We start from the raw sequence: 19,615 nt of genomic DNA, 5'->3' as shown, positions 1-19,615 counted from the left end.
AATGAGAATAGCTAAAAATAATGTGCTAAAGATGAATATTGTTAGCACAGAAATGTTTCTTTAAATCATGCATCATTTATTGATATGGTCATTGAATTAACCTACACGTGTGTTAGTTTCTGACGGCTGCTCTAACAAAGTACCACAAACTGGCTGGCTTAAAACAACAGAAATTTTGGGGCTGGGCTGGTGGCCAAGTGGTTAAGTTCATGCGCTCTGCTTCAGTGGCCTGGGGTTCGCAGGTTCGGATCCTGGGCACGGACCTACACACCACTCAGGAGGCCATGCTATGGTGGTATCCACATGGAAGAACTAGAAGGACTTACAACTAGGATATACAATTATGTACTGAGGCTCAGGGCCAATCTTCCTCACCAAAAACAAAGCATACCTAAACAAAACCCAAAACCAACGAACAACCCAGAAATTTATTCTCTCACAGTTCTGGAAGTTAGAAGTCCAAAGGCCAGGTGTCAGCAGGGTCAGTTGCTTCTGAAGCTTCTGAAGGAGTCTGTGCTGTGACTCTCTTCTAGCTTCTGCTGGGTGCCTGGAAACCTTGGTGTTCCTTGGCTTGTAGATGAGTCAACACAATTACGGCCTCCATCATCATAGGGCATTTTCCTCCATGTCTTTCTCTGTGTCTCTTCTCTTCCATTAAGGACCTTAGTCATACTGGATTAGGGTCCAGCCTAATTCAGTAGGACCTCACCTTAAGTTGATTACATCTGCAAAGACCCTGCTTCCAAATCAGACCACGTTCTTGGCTATCTAGGGTTAGGACTTCAACATATCTTTTTGGAAGACACAATTCAACCCATAGCAATACGTAAAACTACATTTTTGTCATTACTTTTAAATTTATAGATGTCTTTAACATATATTTTCTCTTCTGATTTCAAATATGTCTCTCCTTTCACAATATACCTTCCTTCTCCTGGTAACTTGAAAGCAATTATTTTGACTCATAATTGTTTCATATTTAAACCTGGAACCATTAATATTTATGGTTAATATATGAGATATCACTGCTTAACTAATTAAACCAATGCAACGTGAAGTAGTCTAAATATTCTGAACATTTACATCAAAATGTGAATCATCTGATACTCTAACTCTCTTCCAAACCTCTCTCCATCTCTGACTGGGGTCTCTCAATATGGGAAACGGACAATTATATCTCATCATTTTTCAACTCCCTTATTCTGGAATATCCAAAAGTCACATAAGTTTTGGGTTAAATTTCATGTCCTAATAAAGATATGGCTTTCCTATTAACATGGGAGCTTGGTATGTACTCACAAAGACATGAGAGAGAGAGTGTGTGGGAGAAAGAACACAGTCATTGGACAGAACCTTGCATTTGAGACTTTGCTGGGCTGCTATACTGACCTTTTTTCTTTTTAAAGATTGGCACCTGCGCCAACATCTGTTGCCAATCTTCTTCTTTTTTTCCCCCTTCTCCCCAAACCCCACCAGGACACAGTTGTATATTCTAGTTATAGGTTCTTCTGGTTGTGCCACATGGGATGCCAGCTTGATGAGCAGTGCTATGTCCGCGCCCAGGATCCGAACCGGGGAAACCCTGGGCGCCCAAAGCGGAGTGCGTGAACTGAACCACTCAGCCACAATGCGGGCCTCTATATTTGCTTTTTAAGGTTGAACAAGTTATTTAACCTCATCTGTAAAATGGTGCTAGTTGTTTGCAGGATTAAATGACAATAGCTAATGTAGCTTATTAGCTTAATTGCTAATAGCTTCTGTAGCACTTACTATATGTCAAGCATTGTTCTAGGGGCTTTGCATATATTAACTTAAGGAGTTTTTACACAACATGTCTATGAGATAAGTACTATCATCATCCCCATTTTAGAGACGGGAAACAGACAAGGTTTAGTAGCTCTCCCAAGGTCAATTGACATGTAACGACAGAGCTGGAATTTGAACACAAGCGCTCTGGTTTCGAAGTCCATGCTCTTAATAACACCATATCACGTTTCCAGTAAGTCACTTATGGCAGAGCCTGACCCAGTGGTCTCTCTGCCTTTTGGCTGTTCATGTGGACATGCATTCATATCCCTCTATGTATCTGTGAATTAACGGAAATTCTGTTTTTACTGGAAAACTAGAGCTAGTGAGGAGCTGAAGATCCTGAGCTCTGAGAAAAAGTTTTATGTTAAAAAAAAATCAAGCATAATGTCTTTGGAAGACTGGGGAAACTGTTCTCTGCCTTTAAGCAGTACTGTGTTCTTTTTAATTAATTTAATTTTGAAGGTGCCCTTCTTCTCCCATGCCCTTTGCGACTGGCTGCCAGGAGAGTATCTTATCGTCTTTAACATGTACTATCGACTAGGAGTGTGTGTGGATGCATGCGGGCACTGGGGAAGACATACAATTTGCATGGGGAGTATTTAAATCACCCTCAAGAGTTTGAAACTGTTCAGCAACACTTAAGTGGCCTGACAATGCTACTAAACACAATGGAACATGAAAATACCCTCTCCACATACACAAGAAGGCATGTCGTACTCTAGGAATCGAACACTGTCTTCGATGAACTAATCTTGTAACTTCAACATTCACCAGGGAGCAAAGTATAATTGGAAAGTAACTTCAACTAGAAGTAACAGTCTAGCCCACTCATGCATCATGCAGCAGTAAAACTAAGGCTTGTTTGTTTAAGTGGACATGAAGAGTTAATTTCTGGCTCATGGCACTAGATAGTGGTGGTGCGCTATCTGAGGAGGGGCCCGGGGAATCTGGTAGGAGGGTAAATCAAAGGTGTCTGGCACATATGAGCAGCAGGCTGTGGGAAGCCCCAGTCTCATTGCTGATAACTTATCTGTCTCCTTCCACTGAAGCTGGATCATGGTATTTAAAATAGAGTCAGAGTATATTTTATGTTTGTGATACTATGGAGGTGTTTATATGAATTTAAATCTTTTAAAAGTATAAATTATGTCATATTTCAAACTTACCAAAATATGCAGAAAATGACACCCAGTTAGATATAAAAGATGTTCAGCTCCCTGGTTAATAGATTTTTTTTCTTGTTTGCTTGCATTTTTTTCTTTCTTATTTTCCTCCTCTAAAAAAAAGCTTATTTATACAGCATGGCGACTATGGTCAATAAAATTATATTGCAAACTTGAAAGTTGCTAAGAAAGTAAATCTTAAAAGTTCTTATCACAAGAAAAAGAGACTTGTGACTTTGTATGGTGACAGATGGTAACTAGATTTATTGTGGTGATCATTCTGAAATGTATACAAATGTCGAATCATTATGTTGTACACCAGAAAACGAATACAATGTTGCATGTCAATTTTACTTCAATTAAAAAAACTTGTTTATATAAAATTTCAAACCTATAGAAGAAGAAATAACACTCTTGTTTCTTTATACCTCTATCCACTTCCTCCAACTTCCCCGATTATTTGAAAGCAAATTTTATCACTTCATCCAAACACTTTTTTTAACGTTAAGATTTTAAAAATAAGGATTATTTCAATATATCCATGACATGATTATCTCACCTAAATAATTAATACTAATTTCTTAATGGCCTTGAGTATCCATTCAGTATTCAAATTTTCCTGTTTTTTCCATAATTTTTAAGTTTATTTGTTCGAATCAGAACCAAAGTAATGTCCATACATTGCAATTGATTAATAGATCTCTCAACTCTTTTGATCTGCAGATTCCTCGTCCCTCTCTTTTCTTCCTTGCAATTTAGTTGTTGAAGAACCCACACTCCAGATTTTGTCGATTGCATCGCTTTGGCTCCATTTAATATTTTTCTTTGTCCTCTGTTTTTCCATAAATTGGGAGTTGGATCTAGAAGCTTAAGCAGATATAAGTTCTTTTTTAGCAAGAATCTTTCACAGATATCTTGTGTATTTCTGTCAGGGGAATATAACGTTGGATTGTCTCTATTTTATGATTATTGCTCAGATTATCATCTTCTGTTTAAAGACAAAATGTTATCGATACAGTTAAAGCTCCCCCGTCCCTCAGTCCCTCTCCAGAGCTAACTACTACCCTGAACTTTGTGTGTTTGATTTTCATACATATTTTTACACCTTAATTACATATGCATATTTTATAAACTAGATTTAAAATGTGTTTGGATGTTTTTAATTTTTACACAATTAGAATGTATTTGCAGCTTTCTTTGGGCATTGATCTACGATGATAGATGAGAATCTAATTCACTTTATTTTTAACCACAATTTAATATTGCATCATATGAATGAATCCCAGTTTATTTATTAATTTGTCTACTTATAGATACATATGTCATTTCCATTTTCCCCTATTATAAACAGCACTGCAATGAGTATTCTTGTACTTGAATCCTTGTGCATAAGTACTCAAGTTTCTCTAGGGTAGGTACCTAAAAGGGAAATTTCTGGTTTGTAGTGGTATACTGGAGCTGGCTTGTGCCAGTTCATGAGAGCCTACTGTTAAATTTTCAAAAGTTTTGTGAACTGATTTTTAAACACAGATATTATTAAAAATTAAATTATATAAACTTACAATTATATAAATTATACTAACAACAAAAGTAATAAATACCCAAAGTTCATCACTTACTAATTATTTTACCATCATTTACTATGCTTTGGTTGTACATTCTACAATTATCTATGGTCCTGAGGTTATTTATATCTATTTTATCCGTATGGAGGAGATACTAGATAATAGTGTGATACTGTTTATCTCTCCCCAACTCTGTGCTGAGTGGCACCACATTGGTAGCTTGAAATCAGCTGTGGTGGGAGTAGTCACACCACAGAAATTGGACACTACTACAAGTCAGGGCTTAATTTATTGTTTTGTTGATTGTCTAGACTTAAGAAAGTAAGAGGAAAACGTTAATAATGCAGATTGACGCTAAAAGCATAAGGTGTTTACAGTCCTTACATTGGGACTAGCCCAAAAAGTGAGGACAATTTTCTTGCAATATTCAAAAACTATTATCTGATAACATTTCCAATGTCACGTTAAAATTCTTTGGAAATTGATAGACTATTCAGTGAATGGTGGAACAATTTAGAGCCCTGACTCCCACCATACTCAAAAATAAGCTTCTCATGGATTAAAGATCTCAACGCAAAGCAGTTTTCTTTGGAAAGAAAACATAAGAGGATATCTTTGTGGCCAAGAAGAGGCACCACCCAGATCCATTTTCATGAGAGGTATCGTTGGCTAGCTACGAGCAGTATGGGGAGCTGTCAGCCTCCAGCTGTTGGCTTTGTCCAGATCCATCTCAGCATCAGCCCAAGTTCATGCTGTTCTTCCAAAGGCTGCCAGCCAATGACTGAGCAAGGTGGCAATTCAGGGTTCAAGCCATTTCCACCCAACGAGGGACTCCTTGAATGGGCAATCTTTGCTCTGGAGCTCCCATTGGGTTGGTAGAAACAGGGGTCAAATCTGCCCTGTGGTCCGACAGCCCCCTGCCCAATCCTGCTTTCTCTTTTTTTCTTAGGTGTTATGCCCCAATAAAACTTTTGCATACCTGACTTCATCTCAGGGTCTGCTTCGTCTTGGGGAACCCATCTGCAACTCTCTATGACTTTGACTTAGAAAAGGATTTTTCCTTTACTAGTTAAAAAGTTCCACAATGTGAGTCCATCATGTCTTTGCTGGAATCAGTGACTATATTGTGGCATGGATTGTATACCATTGTATTGAGTTTGTATTGAGTTTGGAAATTTAAACCTGAATTCAGACTAGGTTCTAGAAGCTGAAACACTAAGAGTGGTTGTCTTTGGGTGGTGAAATATTGGCTGAAATTTTTCTGTTTGCTTACCCATATTTTTTCTTTGATCTACAACAAACTTATTCTACTTCTGTAGGAGTTAAGTAAAAAAACGTATTTCTTTACTATCAGTGTTTATAGTAACAGCTCGGAGGTTGATCATTAATTCTACTCAATTAAACAAACATTTATTGAGAAACATCAAGTTGTCAGGCATTGTCCTAAAACAGCAGGAGATTCAAATGCAAGTAAGGTTGTCCTTGCTCCCAAGGATCACACAAGTGAGAACAAGGCAGGAGACACCTTGTGGGAGTGTTTTGATCAATTGATTGTATTCTATCTTAATTTGTTTTGGTCAAATTAGCTTTGTTGAGAAACTTTTTATGTTTCAGTTTTAGGTGATAGCATCACTACATCTAGAAAATTACCTTTCTAGATTTACTTAAGGGGAGAAATCATCCTTTTTTGATGATACAGGTTCTTTGTCACCTTATTTCAAAATAGCACTAGGATGTGTCTGTGGTGTAAGTGGGAAATTTCTTCCAGTACTTAGCTGGTTAGCTGGCACTCCCCCGTGTACATCAGCCACATCCCCCTCAGCTGGGGGCAACATGTGGGTGTCGCAATTATAAATAGAAAGGCTGTGCAAACATGCAAGCGTGCTCTTCTCCTTCTACCACACACGTTCCTGCTCTGAGATCCCTCTCTTGATCTCTCATGCTCAGCCCTTTCCTCCCTAGAGTGGCAAGAAGATGAGCACCATATGTTGAGAAATAGGAGTAGGAATGAACATTGCAGCAGTGGCAATAAAATAAGATACAATTTTCAAAAAGCTATTTAGATTAACAGTGCATGAAGAATCTGTACGAATGAAAAGGAAACAGTTGTGCTGTAAGATTTTGAAAGAAGCTGGCCAAAAATCCCTTATGACAGAGAGAAATATGAGTCTGATGAGGCCAGTGACACTAGACTAAACTCCGTGATAGTGATGATTTAGAATCCGGCGTTGCAAAGTTTTTAGTTCTGTGTGTAAATTCTAACACCCCCACATCCACGGGATCTGAATGAGAAAAGATGCTCTAACTCATCTCAGTCAGCCTTCAAAGGAAAGCTAATCAGAAGATGGGCTGCGGGAGAGGAGAGAGGACTGGTTTTATGTGTAACCTGTCAGGGCAGTAGTCTCTGAATTTAGTCTTTCCAAACAGAAAAGATTGCTTATTGTTTTCCTTGTAGACCTATCACACATCTGGCAATGTCCCAAAAACTCAATTTATCCTCTGGGGTCTTAGAACCAGAAAAAGACAAAGGAGAGACTTTTCTCATGGTCACTCAAAGGAAATGGAATGAAAATCTTGTGCAGCTGTAGTTAAAAAGGAATAGCCTTGAAGACTAAGAAAACTTCCATGCAATTTGTTTGGGCTATTTTTGAATTTAAAGTGGAAGGGCCTGAGAAAAGGCAATAATAAAAATATTTCATAGTTTAGTTTAGTTGCATTTTGTTGAAGCTCTTACGGCCAGATATTTAGGGAAGAAAGAGGAAACTGCAAAGTCATGAGTCCACAGTGGCGTATGTAGTGCTTATGGAATTAAAATGATGGACACACACACCCAGGCTTGGATCTAAGAATTCAGGGCCTGAAGGCCCTGATGAGCCAAGGACTGGCCTTTACGCCCTTCTTTTCACTGACTCCGCCTCCCAGACCACAGAGCATCCATGAGAGTTTAGCTATTTCATGATCCTCCGCTTAGCACGAGTAGTGTTTTTCATCTATTTAAGACACCTTTTTTTTCACGTCTTTATTTATCTAAAAATTGAATATATCTTATCTTGTGGCCCATTGTTATGTAATTGGCAATATTTCTTTCTTTCCTGGTGGTAAATAAAATAATGGTTCATTTTATAATAGATTAAGTGAAATGCTACAATAATAATATCACCTCCAGTTTTGAGGGCTTTCTTTGTATTAGTCATTGTGCTGAATGCTATACAATGAGTATTTTGTGTCACATAATCCTCACAAGAAAAAGTATGAGGATTAGGGGCCAGCCCAGTGGCATAGTGGTTAAGTTCACGCACTCTGATGGCGGCCCAGAGTTTGCCAGTTCGGATCCCGGGTGTGGACCTACATACCACTTCTCAAGCCATGCTGTGGCAGGCATCCCACATATACAACAGAAGAAGATGCACACAAATGTTAGCTCGGGGCCAATCTTCCTCAGCAAAAATGTGAGGATTGGCGGCAGATGTTAGCTCAGGGCCAATCTTCCTCAAAAAAAAAAAGGTATGAGGATTAACTTCATCTCCTGTATAAGAAAACAGACTGGGAGACTTTTGCCTTGAAAGAAGTAAGGCCTTCCAGAATGCAGGTCTATCTAAATTCAAACTCTATTCTCTCTGCTCTATGTTACATTGCCTCTCAAGATAACAACAGCTGCCTCTTTTTACCTTGCCCTAATAATAATAATAACAACAACATCAACAATGGCCTAATAATAGCAGCACGCACTTACATGGCATTTATACATGGTGTGTGTGTATATATATATGTATACACTCATTTAATACAACACACCTTTAAAGTAGGTACCATTTACTATTGTTATGTTCATTTCACAGAAGAGGCAACTGAAGCACAGAGACATTGCCCAAGGGCACACAGCAATCAGTGGCAGAGCCAGCATTGATCCAGGCAGGCAGTGTGGCTCCATTGTCTTGACTGACTCATCTTGCTCCCTCACTAGGAGTAACAATCAACATTAGGGTACTTTCCTCCCAATAAGAGCTCACAGCTGAGTGTCCACAGGCTTTGACCACAATTCATCCATGCGTTTTCAGGAAGCAGGTCAATTTATATTCTAGTTCGTTATCTTTTTCCCTCAGGTCCTGTATGCCTCACTATAGAACAGGAATGCATATAATGCTACTCCTTCAGGGGATTTATTGAAGTATCAGCGCTTAGCCATATAAAAACATTAGGATAAATTATTGGGTAAAAGAGAATGGAAGTAATATATTTCGTACTTAATATGACCTAAGCATTTTGCTTATGTTAGACATAGAATTCTCATAACAGTCTATGATTGTTCTTCCACTGTCGATGAAGAGGCTGAGTAAAGACGAGACATGCAATAATCTGAACAAAGTCACATCAATAGTCACAGAACAGGTTTGTCTGTAGCGGCCAAAACTTAAGTGGTCAATAAAGGGAAGGATAGGGAGAGAGAAAAATCTGAGGTGGAATAGAGCATGGGCCCCAGCTGTGGCATTTGAATCGGTCTAGAGGCCAGAGAGGGTAGGCAAGGGAGCTGTAGAAGCTCAGTGAGAAAAAGCATGAGAGGAGGAGTAATTTGCCATGTTGGGGAGGACAGTGGAGTGTAGATATTTTGCAGGAGTGAGAGGTAAGCTTGGCTAACATTTCATTTCATAATGCTCAGCTTTCAAAGACCACATAAAAGTTTGCACCTGCTTAGGAGCCAGTGTGAGGCCATTAGAAGTCCCCAATAAGTGTCTGAAGGACAATATCATAATTAATTAAATGAAATGATTATGTAATGAACATGAGACAGCACATCCATTAAACTACAGCTGAGATTAATGGAAATTCTACAGTTAAAACTCAAAATCTGGCAAATGAGATAGCAAATTTGGCCAAGCTTTTACCACAAATCTGCTGCTTTTAAAAAATAGCCAAAGATCTTCAAAATCATGCCCAGGCGATTGAAAAAGCCAGCGTGTGATTTACAATATGCCACTGAATTTGCAGAGCGTTGGAAGGAGGTTCACTTAAACCTCATGAAGATGATGATTTAGAGCATGGAATGGAGCCACCAGTGTGGGCAGAAGCAGGAAAGGTTATTGCAAAAACAGCTTGTCTTCTCTTGCGTGGAAAAAAACCAGAAGCAGGGAGGAGCTGTAGTCAATCAGCATGTCTAAATGACTCTATCACCCTCAAAAATGCAGGTCAACATTGGGCTTTTCAAAGTTAAGATGGATTTCACTCCCCTCCGTCCTCCCTCCTCCCCCGACTCAAGATCCCACACCACCATCCTCCTAATCACTACAGGATGGAATCAGCAATGAACTGGAACTGAGATTTGGAACAGAGCACTGCGAAATCAATACACCAGCTGGAGCAGAAAGTCCAAGACACATAAATTTCTTGGAAAATGACCCTGCATTTTGGCAATTATTACTGTGAATGAGAATACTACAGAATCTCAACCCAGGACAAAGTAGCAGGATTTTTTTCTCCAAATTCCTGTACAGTATGTTTTCTGTACTTTAGCCCTGACTCACAACGGCAGGAAAGTTTGAATAAGGTTTATTCCTGAACGACCTTGAAGGATGCTATGCTATACAATAATATCTGACTTCACGATAGACAAGCTAGTGAAACTTTGAACTGCTTTTATTCACTATGAAGATTTTTCTTTTGAAGAAAGTATATTGTAAACGTATTTCTGTGGAATGCTTTAAAAATGAAAAACACAACAAACTTAGAATCCAACGTTTACAGTTCCCAGTGCAGAATTGGTATACAAGTCAACCTTACCTAGAACCTCCCGTAATTAGGAGCCCACAGAGGAGAAAGAGAGGCCCATGATAAGTGAAGGACTGTTGGCATTTTGCCGACTTACTCCTCTGGCCAGCGTACAGTAGGGGACGTGAATAACTCCAGCTTATTCTATAGTAAATAGACCGAGCAAGTCCTAGGATCTTTCTCCTGCAGAAATTAGTGCTCCTCATTAAAAGTCTAGAAATGATTTGATTGTGACCTGGAGTTTGGGCAATCAGACAGAATAAAAGACCCATTTCACATTTTTTCGATGTAGGCATTTCATTTTTTTTGCCTCCATGTATTCTTGTATTCTCTCGATTAACTTCTGAAAAGCAAGGGATGAACGAAAGCGAAAATAGCTTAAGAACAGGAACTCTTCTTGGAGTTAAAGTCCTGAGTTCTAGTCACAGCTCAGCCATTTAAGTCTGGTCTTGGACAATCTTAACTTCTGAGCCTCAGTTTTGTTTTTTTGGTTAACCCCTTTATTCAAGCTATATTTACTGCGTGTCTCCTATTGTGCTGGGCCCTGGATTGGACACTGAGGTTACAAAAGTGAACACTATACACGCAGACTCTGCCCTCATGAAGCTTATAGTTAATGGAGATATTGAACAAAACGTTGTATTAATAATTAGTTGATTACAGTTTTGATAAGTGTTAAGAAGAAACAGTAAAGATTGACTTTTCATAATGGAGGGTCCTAACCTTGCTTTTGTGGGTCCTAAATGATAAAATGTGGTTGGCACGTAAAGGTACAAAAAATGGTAGCTGAATCTGAAAACATGCTGTTTGGCTAGTGGAAAAACTGGCAAAAAACCAAGATCAAAGTTTTCTATGCCCATTTTAGTCCTCTTCCCCATCAGAAAACTGAACAATATTCTTAGATGCTGGCAGAGGGAAAAGGAAGAATTTCAGGCAGCAGATGATTTACCTTGAGGAGAGAGAGAAAAAATATTTCAAGGATTCAAATTTAGTATGTCTCTTGGAATACATAAACCTTAAAAATGCATGTAATTTTTTCCTTTTTTTTAACATAATGCTTTAGTTTCTTACTCAAAACTTAAATCATTTGACAAGTGATTTCTTTTTTTTAATGAAAGAGGCTTAGAATGTGAAGCAACGATTCAAGCGCCCTTGGGTAAGGGATGTAATTGAAATGAATTTCATTCAATTTTGTGCAATTCACCACATTTTGATGTGGAAAAAAATAAAAGGCATCTAGCTTGGTAACTGAATGGAGCCTTGTTCTGATACCATTCATCACATACAATGACTATTCTGCTCTAAACCAAACTACAAATGGAATATTACAGACCCCAGAGGCAGCTTAGGAAGCTTCATAATGGCTCACCTAATGAACTAAATCTAGGGAGAAAAATACTGCTTTGTGTGCAGTGGCTCTTTGCAAGTCATTGCTTGAGCTATTTAGGATAGCCTGTGTTATTGTGACCATTTTGAAGATCAAGAAACCAAAACAAAATAAAGGAGGAAGTTACTTCCTTAGGGAAATGTTATTAGTCAGAAGTCAAGTCAGAAATACTGTTGTCTGAGTCACTTCGGCTGGATTTGGCTTCTGGGGATAGTGGTATGATGAGAGGGAAATGGCAAAATGAAGGAGGGGGATGGAAAGAAAAAAGAAGCCCATTTAGAAAGAGAGGGGAAAGAAGAAGTTGAGAGAGAGAAATCTTAAAAGGAGTGCTTCTTCCCTATTAATTTAGAGTGGCTGATGATGCTTTGGAAGAAATTTCAATGAAAATAAAATCTTTGGGAAAGTTTTTCTTTGATTGTTTTTGAATGAAATCTCATATTCTGATAAATCGAAGGTTCAGAAGAGCAAAACCTGGAAGGGATAATTTAATAGGATAGAAAGTGGAATCAAGATTCAAAGAATTTTACAGATGGGAAAACTGGCTAAAAACCAAGAGTATAAAATGTAGAATTGATCAGGGGACTAGCCCCATGGCCGAGTGGCTAAGCTCTCACGCTCCGCTTTGGCGGCTCAGAGTTCATCGGTTGGGATCCTCAGCATGGACCTACACACCGCTCATCAAGCCATACTGTGGCGGCGTCCCACACAGAAGAACTAGAGTAACCTACAACTAGGATAGACAACTATGTGCTCGGGCTTTGGGAAGAAAAAAAAAGAGGAAGATTGGCAACAGATGTTAGCTCAGAGCAATCTTCCTCACCAAAAAAAGCATACTTTAAAAAAAAATGCAGTATTGTCGGTTCTAGATATAATGTGTCGGTTGTACAGATGAGTCATAAAATAAGAAAACATTATGTAAAAAAAGTTACAAAAGAGATAAATTAGGGAGTAATTATTTGTGTGTATATACATGTATATATATATATATATATATATCTTTTGTTTTGCAGAAGAATTGATAGAAAGTAACTGATACATTTAAAATGTGATTCTTGCATGATTGGCGAACAATATTTAAAAATCCCCTCTTTTTCCACCCTCATGGGTTTGCAGTCTTAGCTCTCGTGATGGGCTGGTCAGGGGCGAGTGTGCACTCCCGTGTTGCACACTGGCTCAAGGTTTCTAGCCTTGAGAGCTCAGTTTGCTGTAGATGCCCTTGTTGAACTGGCAGTCTTGGTCAGGAGGAGAAGTAACAGGGGAAGAAAGTGTATGAGGGTTAATTACTAGAAAGAGAATGTGTAGATTTGAAGGTATTTAAATGTGCTACCAAGTTGGGGGAGAAACAGACAAAATCAGGTGGTGAAACTAGAATGTTAACTTTCTTTGAAGCACAGAGATAAGGTGAGTCATGTATCTAAGTAGGCTAATGTTTCAGTAAAGGCAGAATTTAAAATCCTCCAATCCCAGCTGTCTTGGCTGGGGCTCTCTCCCCATGTTAATGTCATGACAATGACAAAAGATACAATTGCAGCATTATTCACAACACCCAAGATATCTAAAAAATCTAAGTGTCTGTCAACAGAGAGGTGGATAAAGAAGACGTGGTGTGTATGCACAGCGGAATATTATTCAGCCTTGAGAAAGAAGGAAATCCTGCCATTTGTGACAACATGGATGAAACTTGAGGGCATTATGCTAAATGAGGTGAATCAGACAGAGAAAGACAAATACTGTATGATATCACCTACATGTGGAATCTAACAAAGCTGAACTCATAGTAACAGAGAGTAAAACGGTAGTTACCAGGGGCAAGGGTGTTGGGAAAATGGGAAGATGTTGGTCAAAGTATACAAACTTCCAGTTATACGATGAATAAGTTCTGGGGATCTAATGTATAGCATGGTGATTATAGTTAATAACACTGCATTATATACTTGAAAGTTGCTATGACAGTAAATCTTAAATGTTCTCACCACAAAAAAGAAATGGTAATTATGTGACGGGATGGAAATGTTAGCTAATGCTATGATGTAATTATTTTGCAGTGTATAAGTGTATCAAATCAATATGAGGTATACCTTAAACTTACACAACGTTAAATGTAAGTTAATCTTAATAAAACTGGAAAAGGAAAAGACAGATGCAATTGAAGTAAATAGTAACAAGAAGCAGAGCAACCCGTGGTTTAGTTAGCCACATTTTGGGAGGAAATCTTGGTAGAGGAGTCAGTCTCTGAGAGGGTGGTGCTGCAGACAAAAGATCAAATCATGAAGGAGGGAATTCAAGTTATGGACAAAAAGGTAAAATGAAGCCTGCATACTCAAGTGCCTCTGGGATACTGGAGAATGGCCCAGCAGTGTTGATAATAAACATTTGGTTCAATATGCACATTTCTTGCTTGGTCCGGTCATCTGCCTTCCTGCTTGGAAGTAACCTTGGTGTGGGAAGTTGTAGAAACTCAATCTCTTGGAAACCTGAGCAACTGGGCTGAGGATCGCAGAAATCGTCTCAGCCTAAAGCTAGAATTGTTCTATCTGCCCTACGTGATCGCTCCATGAATTGTACCAACCCAGAAAGGGAATAGGAAGGGAGTCGATACTCTCCACCATTCACTGGTCTCTCCCCAACAGGCTGGAGTGAGCCTAATCTCTAAGGTGAGCAATTTCAAAAAAGATGCCTCTTTGAACCCTAATTGGCTGCTCTAGACATTCTTTCTCTTCCACCCACTATGCCAACCTTCTGTTTTGTATGAATTAATGCTAAGCCTGTGAACGTAAAACAAATTGTGTGTGTACTGTGGACCACACACATTGATTTTTGTACTGTCCTTGTTGATTTTTGTACTATCACACTTTTATAACCAACTATTAGGCCTTTTCCATCTTTAAGAGCTATGACTTTTCTAGAACACATCTGTCACTATAAACTGAGTTCTTCTGCCATCTTAAATCGTGAACCTCTGTATGATAATTTGGGGATGTAGAACATGTTAACTTCGGGGCAGTTAGAAAAGAGGGGAAAAAGCATGTATAGTTGATAATCTTTTTTTAAATTTAGTAAATATTTATTGAGTACATAGTACGTGCCAGGTATTGCATGTATGTACTTGAACTACTGGACAAATTGATGCTCAATCAGAGTCTTTCAAGAACATGCTTTCAAAAATAAATAATTGTTTATAATGAGCACATTAGTCATGGAAACACGATGGCTTCCAAAGTATTTAAAATATTTTGTACTGTTTAGTAGTTTAAGCTTTTTTTTACAATTTTGTTTATAATATTAAATGTTCATGAAACTCCCTTTTTATAGATAACATAAAGGGACACTTCAGCCATATCTTTACTGGAGTTATCACAACTTCTAAATTATGAAATAAGGCTTGGGTTATTACAGTGGCTTTCTTATTTCTACTTAAAATAAATTCTCCACCCTGAAGCCAGATAATTTTATTGTATTGTTAATTTAATTTATGCCACCTCCCTGCTTAAAACTCCCTATTGGCTTCCCATTTTTAAAATTTTTGAGTCTTTTAATATACATTATAAGTATTCTAGACCAATTACATTTTGTTGTATGTAACATATTTACAAAACAAAAACATTACAATACATATGAATGAAATTGAATCTGATTAACAACAAGCTTTGTCAGCTATTTAAAAGGAATGCAAAAACCTATTTGTCTGCATATGTTAAAAGTTTTGAGATATTGATCCAGAATTATAATGTATCCAGAAAAGAGATGTGGAGAAAATCCCCAAATTTTAGGAAAAAAATAAAACTCCTAACCATAGTCTTTTTGGTTCTAAATTCTAGAGAAAGCGAAGTGACTACCTTTTTCCTCCTTTCTATATTATTTCTCTAGTTGATAATCTTCTTGTAACCCTTTTACTGAGGTATTACATACTATAAAATGCATGAGTATTAAGAGAACAACTCAATACAATTTTATATATGTATACACCCTAATAACCACCACTTGGATCTAGATTAGAATGTTTCCAGCACCCCAGAAGGTTTCCTTAGGCCCCTCCCAGTCAACATGCCCTCAGTAGAGAATCTCTGTTCTACTTTTGTCACCATGGATTGCATTCCCCATTCTTCACCTTCATATGAATGGAATCATACAGAATTTATTCTTTTGTGTCTGCCTTCTCTTGCTTAATATCGTGTCTATAAGATTCATCCATGTTGTTGCATATACTATTGGTTTATACTTTATATTGTTGAGTAGTAGTCTATTATACGAATATACCAAAATTGATTTATATAGGTTCCTGTTGACATTTGGATTGTTTCCAGGTTTTAGCTCTTACGGATAAAGTTGCCATGAACATTCTTGTACATGTCTTTCGGTGGATATGTATGCTAATTTCTCTTAGGTGTACACCTAGAAGTGGAATTTCTATGTCATACGGTATTGTGCATGTTATACTTTAGCAGATACTGCCAAAGAGTTTTCCAGAGTGGTTCACCAAGTTGCATTCCCATTAACAATGTATGGGAGTTCCAATTGTTCCAAATCCTCCCCAACACTTGGTATTGTCAATCTTTTTACGATTTTAGCGTCATGGTAGGTGTATTGTGAAATCTCTGGGGTATTAATTTGCATTTCCTTGATGACTAATAATGTTGAGTATTTTTTGATGTGCTTCTTATCCATTTGGATATCTTCTTTTAATGAGGTGCCTGTTCACGTCTTTGGTCCACTTTTTGGATTGTTTGCTTTTTTAAAAATTGATTATTAGATTTTTAAACATTTTGGATAGGAATCATTTGTCAAATAGATACATATAGATATGTCAGGTATAGGTGTATATAGACATGTCAGATATAGGTGTATATATCCCTTAGGCTGGCCTATAAGACAATGTTCCAGAATGGTCTTGAAAAGGCACACTATCAACATTTTGCTTTATTTCCACAGTGTGGATAAGTTTTCCTAACACAGAAAACATTTTTGCCATGTTTAAAAGAATTAACATCACTAACTTATGGCTCTTCAGCTGTTCAAAGGTACTTTTCTTTCCAGCTAATGGCATATCCTAGGAATGAATGTTGAGAGTAGCCAAAAAGAATTGCTTTCATTTAAAAACAGGAAAAGGCAAAGTCATAGAACAAAAATCGTCACCACTCCCACCACCCACTCTCTCATATATTTAAATTCATGACATCACACCATGGTCCAAAACACTCTGTTTCTAACAGACTTCACATTAACAGAAATAAATGTAAGAAAGATAAAGGCAGGAAGCCCCAGAGGTTTATGGGGCTTTTTCATTAACGAATGCTCCCCACTTATTTGGTGCCCTAGAAATTTGTATATCCTGGTAAAATAGGCTTTATTAGAATTTTAGATAGGTACGGTGTAGTCCTTTCCTTTCCAAAGTGAGAGGCCCAATCTCATGCTGAAGGCTTTAGAAATGGGCATAATTTCACTGGAGATTGTAACCTGGAAATCAATTCTCTTACAACCATCTCTGACTGTATACGCCTTGGACAGTGTTTACATGTGGGGACAGAGACCTCAGAGAAACTCTGTATTAAGATTTGTTTATCATTCACAATCGAAGCTACTTAATAACTTCAGTCGGCTGTCAGAATTCTGAATTGTGTTAGGGTGTGCTGGATATCTTCCATTTGCCTCTTCATACCACTCAACACCCTTCTTCTCTCTGCTTCTTACCCTGGGAGGCTGAGCTTTAATGAATTAAATCAACAAGCACCTCTGCCCTCTGGCTTCCAGTAGGGTTTAGTCAATGGGAATCCCTGACAGGAGACTGGAGAATGAGATAGGGTATTAATAACCCTGACCCTTTCCCTGTGAAATTGCCCAGAGCTGGCTGTGTCCCTCTTCTGAAGGTCCATAGTCTTTCCAGTCTTTCTCTCCTGGGTTTCTGATAACCCCCGTCTTCACCCTTTGGCCCTGGAGGTGGAATGGTTCTACTGCTGGTGGCCCAGGTTCCTGCACCATCCTTGGTAGCTTCCCAACACTGCCACGCCTGTGCAATTAGTCCCTTTGTAAATAAACCTTCCTTAAACTTGATCCTAATTTGGGAGTGCCATCTGCTTCCTGCTGAGACCCTAAGTGATACTTGATTCAGAGATTACTGGCCATGCCAGTTCCCTTGGGAGAACAGTTCCAAACGTGTTTTGGAGCTGAGGAGTTCACGTCAGATCTTGCTGGGGAATCCTGAAGGCTGAGGGGGCAGAGACCAGAGGCACTGGTGTTCCCATACACTGTCCTCTGCTACACGAGAACAAAGTAAGTGTAAGAATATCGAAACCTAGAAGACTTCTTTGGAGGCCTTGCTGGGGTGGGTGGGCTGTGAAGTATCCCTGAGGGTCCTGGCAAACTCCGCAGTGATGGTAGAGACCTCAGAAGGGCCAGGTGGGCTGGGAAAAGCCTCCAAACAATGAAATGGACGTGCCAAACTTTACTGAAGATTAGGGAAAATAAAAGGTATAACAGCGTATGAAGGAAACAATTTAAAACGCTTCCTTAGAGGTAACTTCTTCCCATGTTCAAGGAACCAGAGGTTCAAACACCAAAGAAGTTGATCGGTTCATTTAGAATCCCCTTGAGGATGCTCTTAGAGTCTGGCTTAAGTGTTTTATGTCCCTGTCCCCTGCCAGGGGGGTTCTTTCTTTTAGATTCTGTATAAAAACTCTACCTCCCATTTGAGAACTCCTAATCTTATCAGAGTTTGTAATAACCCCAGGATCCGGCCTCTTTTGTCTTGTACTTAATATCCCTAAACCTGGGTCTTGAGTCTTAGAACAACCTCAGCAGGCCACCCCAGGGACGGCTTCGGACCTCCTAACTCCTCAAAAAGCCAGAGTGGAGAAGAGCGTTCACAGTGTTGGTCAGCCTTCACCTTGTGAGGATGAGTGTGATGCTGGCCCCAGGGTGATGGCTGACGTGAGGCCCGTGTTAGTTCTGACAGACGACAGGCTCCTCAACCCTCAAGGACAGAATCACTTTCCCAGTCTCTTCCTTTGCAAAGCTCTCTAGCCCTGTCTTCTGCAGAGTTACCCTTCCACATTATTATGCAGAATGCTTTACTCAGTTTCTTCCTTTCCCAAACTCCATCTCTGTCCCTTTCCACATTGTGACCTCTAGTCCTAATAGGATTAAAGAACATGCTCTTTATAGAGTGACATACATCTTAATGGATATTTCTTTGCGCGCGCGCACACACACACAAGCTTTGACCTTCAAAGCATTTAAGTTCAAAGTCCTATATTACTTTCAGTCTTAGACGAAAACTAGTAGTACCTGCCCCATTCTTCCCCACTCCCTATTCCCATCCCCTTAAGCACCTCTTTTTTAGCTGTTTTACCTTGTATGTTTACCTAATTCTAAAAATGATGCTTCATCCGAAATCTCTGGATTTCTCTTTCTTTGATCCTCCTGCTTGTGGATACTGTGAGGAGCTGTTCTTTAGGAACGAAGGACTCAGTCCGCCGGCTGCTCCAAGTGCTGCTGGAGCACAACCCTCAGTCGTCAGCTGTCTTCAGGAATTGCCTCTGCTGAAGAGAAACATCTCTCTGCCAAGGTCACAGCCTCTTCCCAGGGAGGCCCACATTCAACAAGTTATATACAAAGGGCATAAATTACCAGCCTCTGGTCTCATGTTGGGTCAAACAACTTTGAAGAGCTACCTAGCTTCAGAGCTGCCTGAAGTGTTGGCTGAGGCCTTCTTTAAGAGCCCATAACAGCCCCTCTTCTGCTCAATCCTTCTTTTCCTTCTCTTCTGAAGAACACTCCCCCAGGAAATTTCTAGCATGCTGATCTCCATCTCAGAGGTGGCTTCTGGGGAATTCAACCTGGGGCATTGCCTGATGTGGATCCAGGCTGCCCCAGGAAGAGAAGCCCAAGGTGTTCTGGCCTACATACTGACCTATGTCATCCTCCCAGAAGTA

General features: G+C 39.1%; 1 long non-coding RNA gene across 1 annotated transcript; it reads right to left on the bottom strand.

Moving 5' to 3' along the window:
* Nucleotides 1–3,594: 3,594 nt before the first annotated feature.
* Nucleotides 3,595–19,222, bottom strand: LOC139080661 (uncharacterized). The gene is made up of 2 exons (XR_011535343.1): nt 19,033–19,222; nt 3,595–3,839 (listed from the first exon to the last, which is right to left on the bottom strand). It is a non-coding gene; the product is annotated as an uncharacterized lncRNA (long non-coding RNA).
* Nucleotides 19,223–19,615: the final 393 nt, after the last annotated feature.

Source organism: Equus przewalskii, chromosome 31 (genome assembly GCF_037783145.1).
Source record: "Equus przewalskii isolate Varuska chromosome 31, EquPr2, whole genome shotgun sequence".
Taxonomy (NCBI): domain Eukaryota; kingdom Metazoa; phylum Chordata; class Mammalia; order Perissodactyla; family Equidae; genus Equus; species Equus przewalskii.
This window is presented reverse-complemented; position numbering and strand designations above follow the sequence as displayed.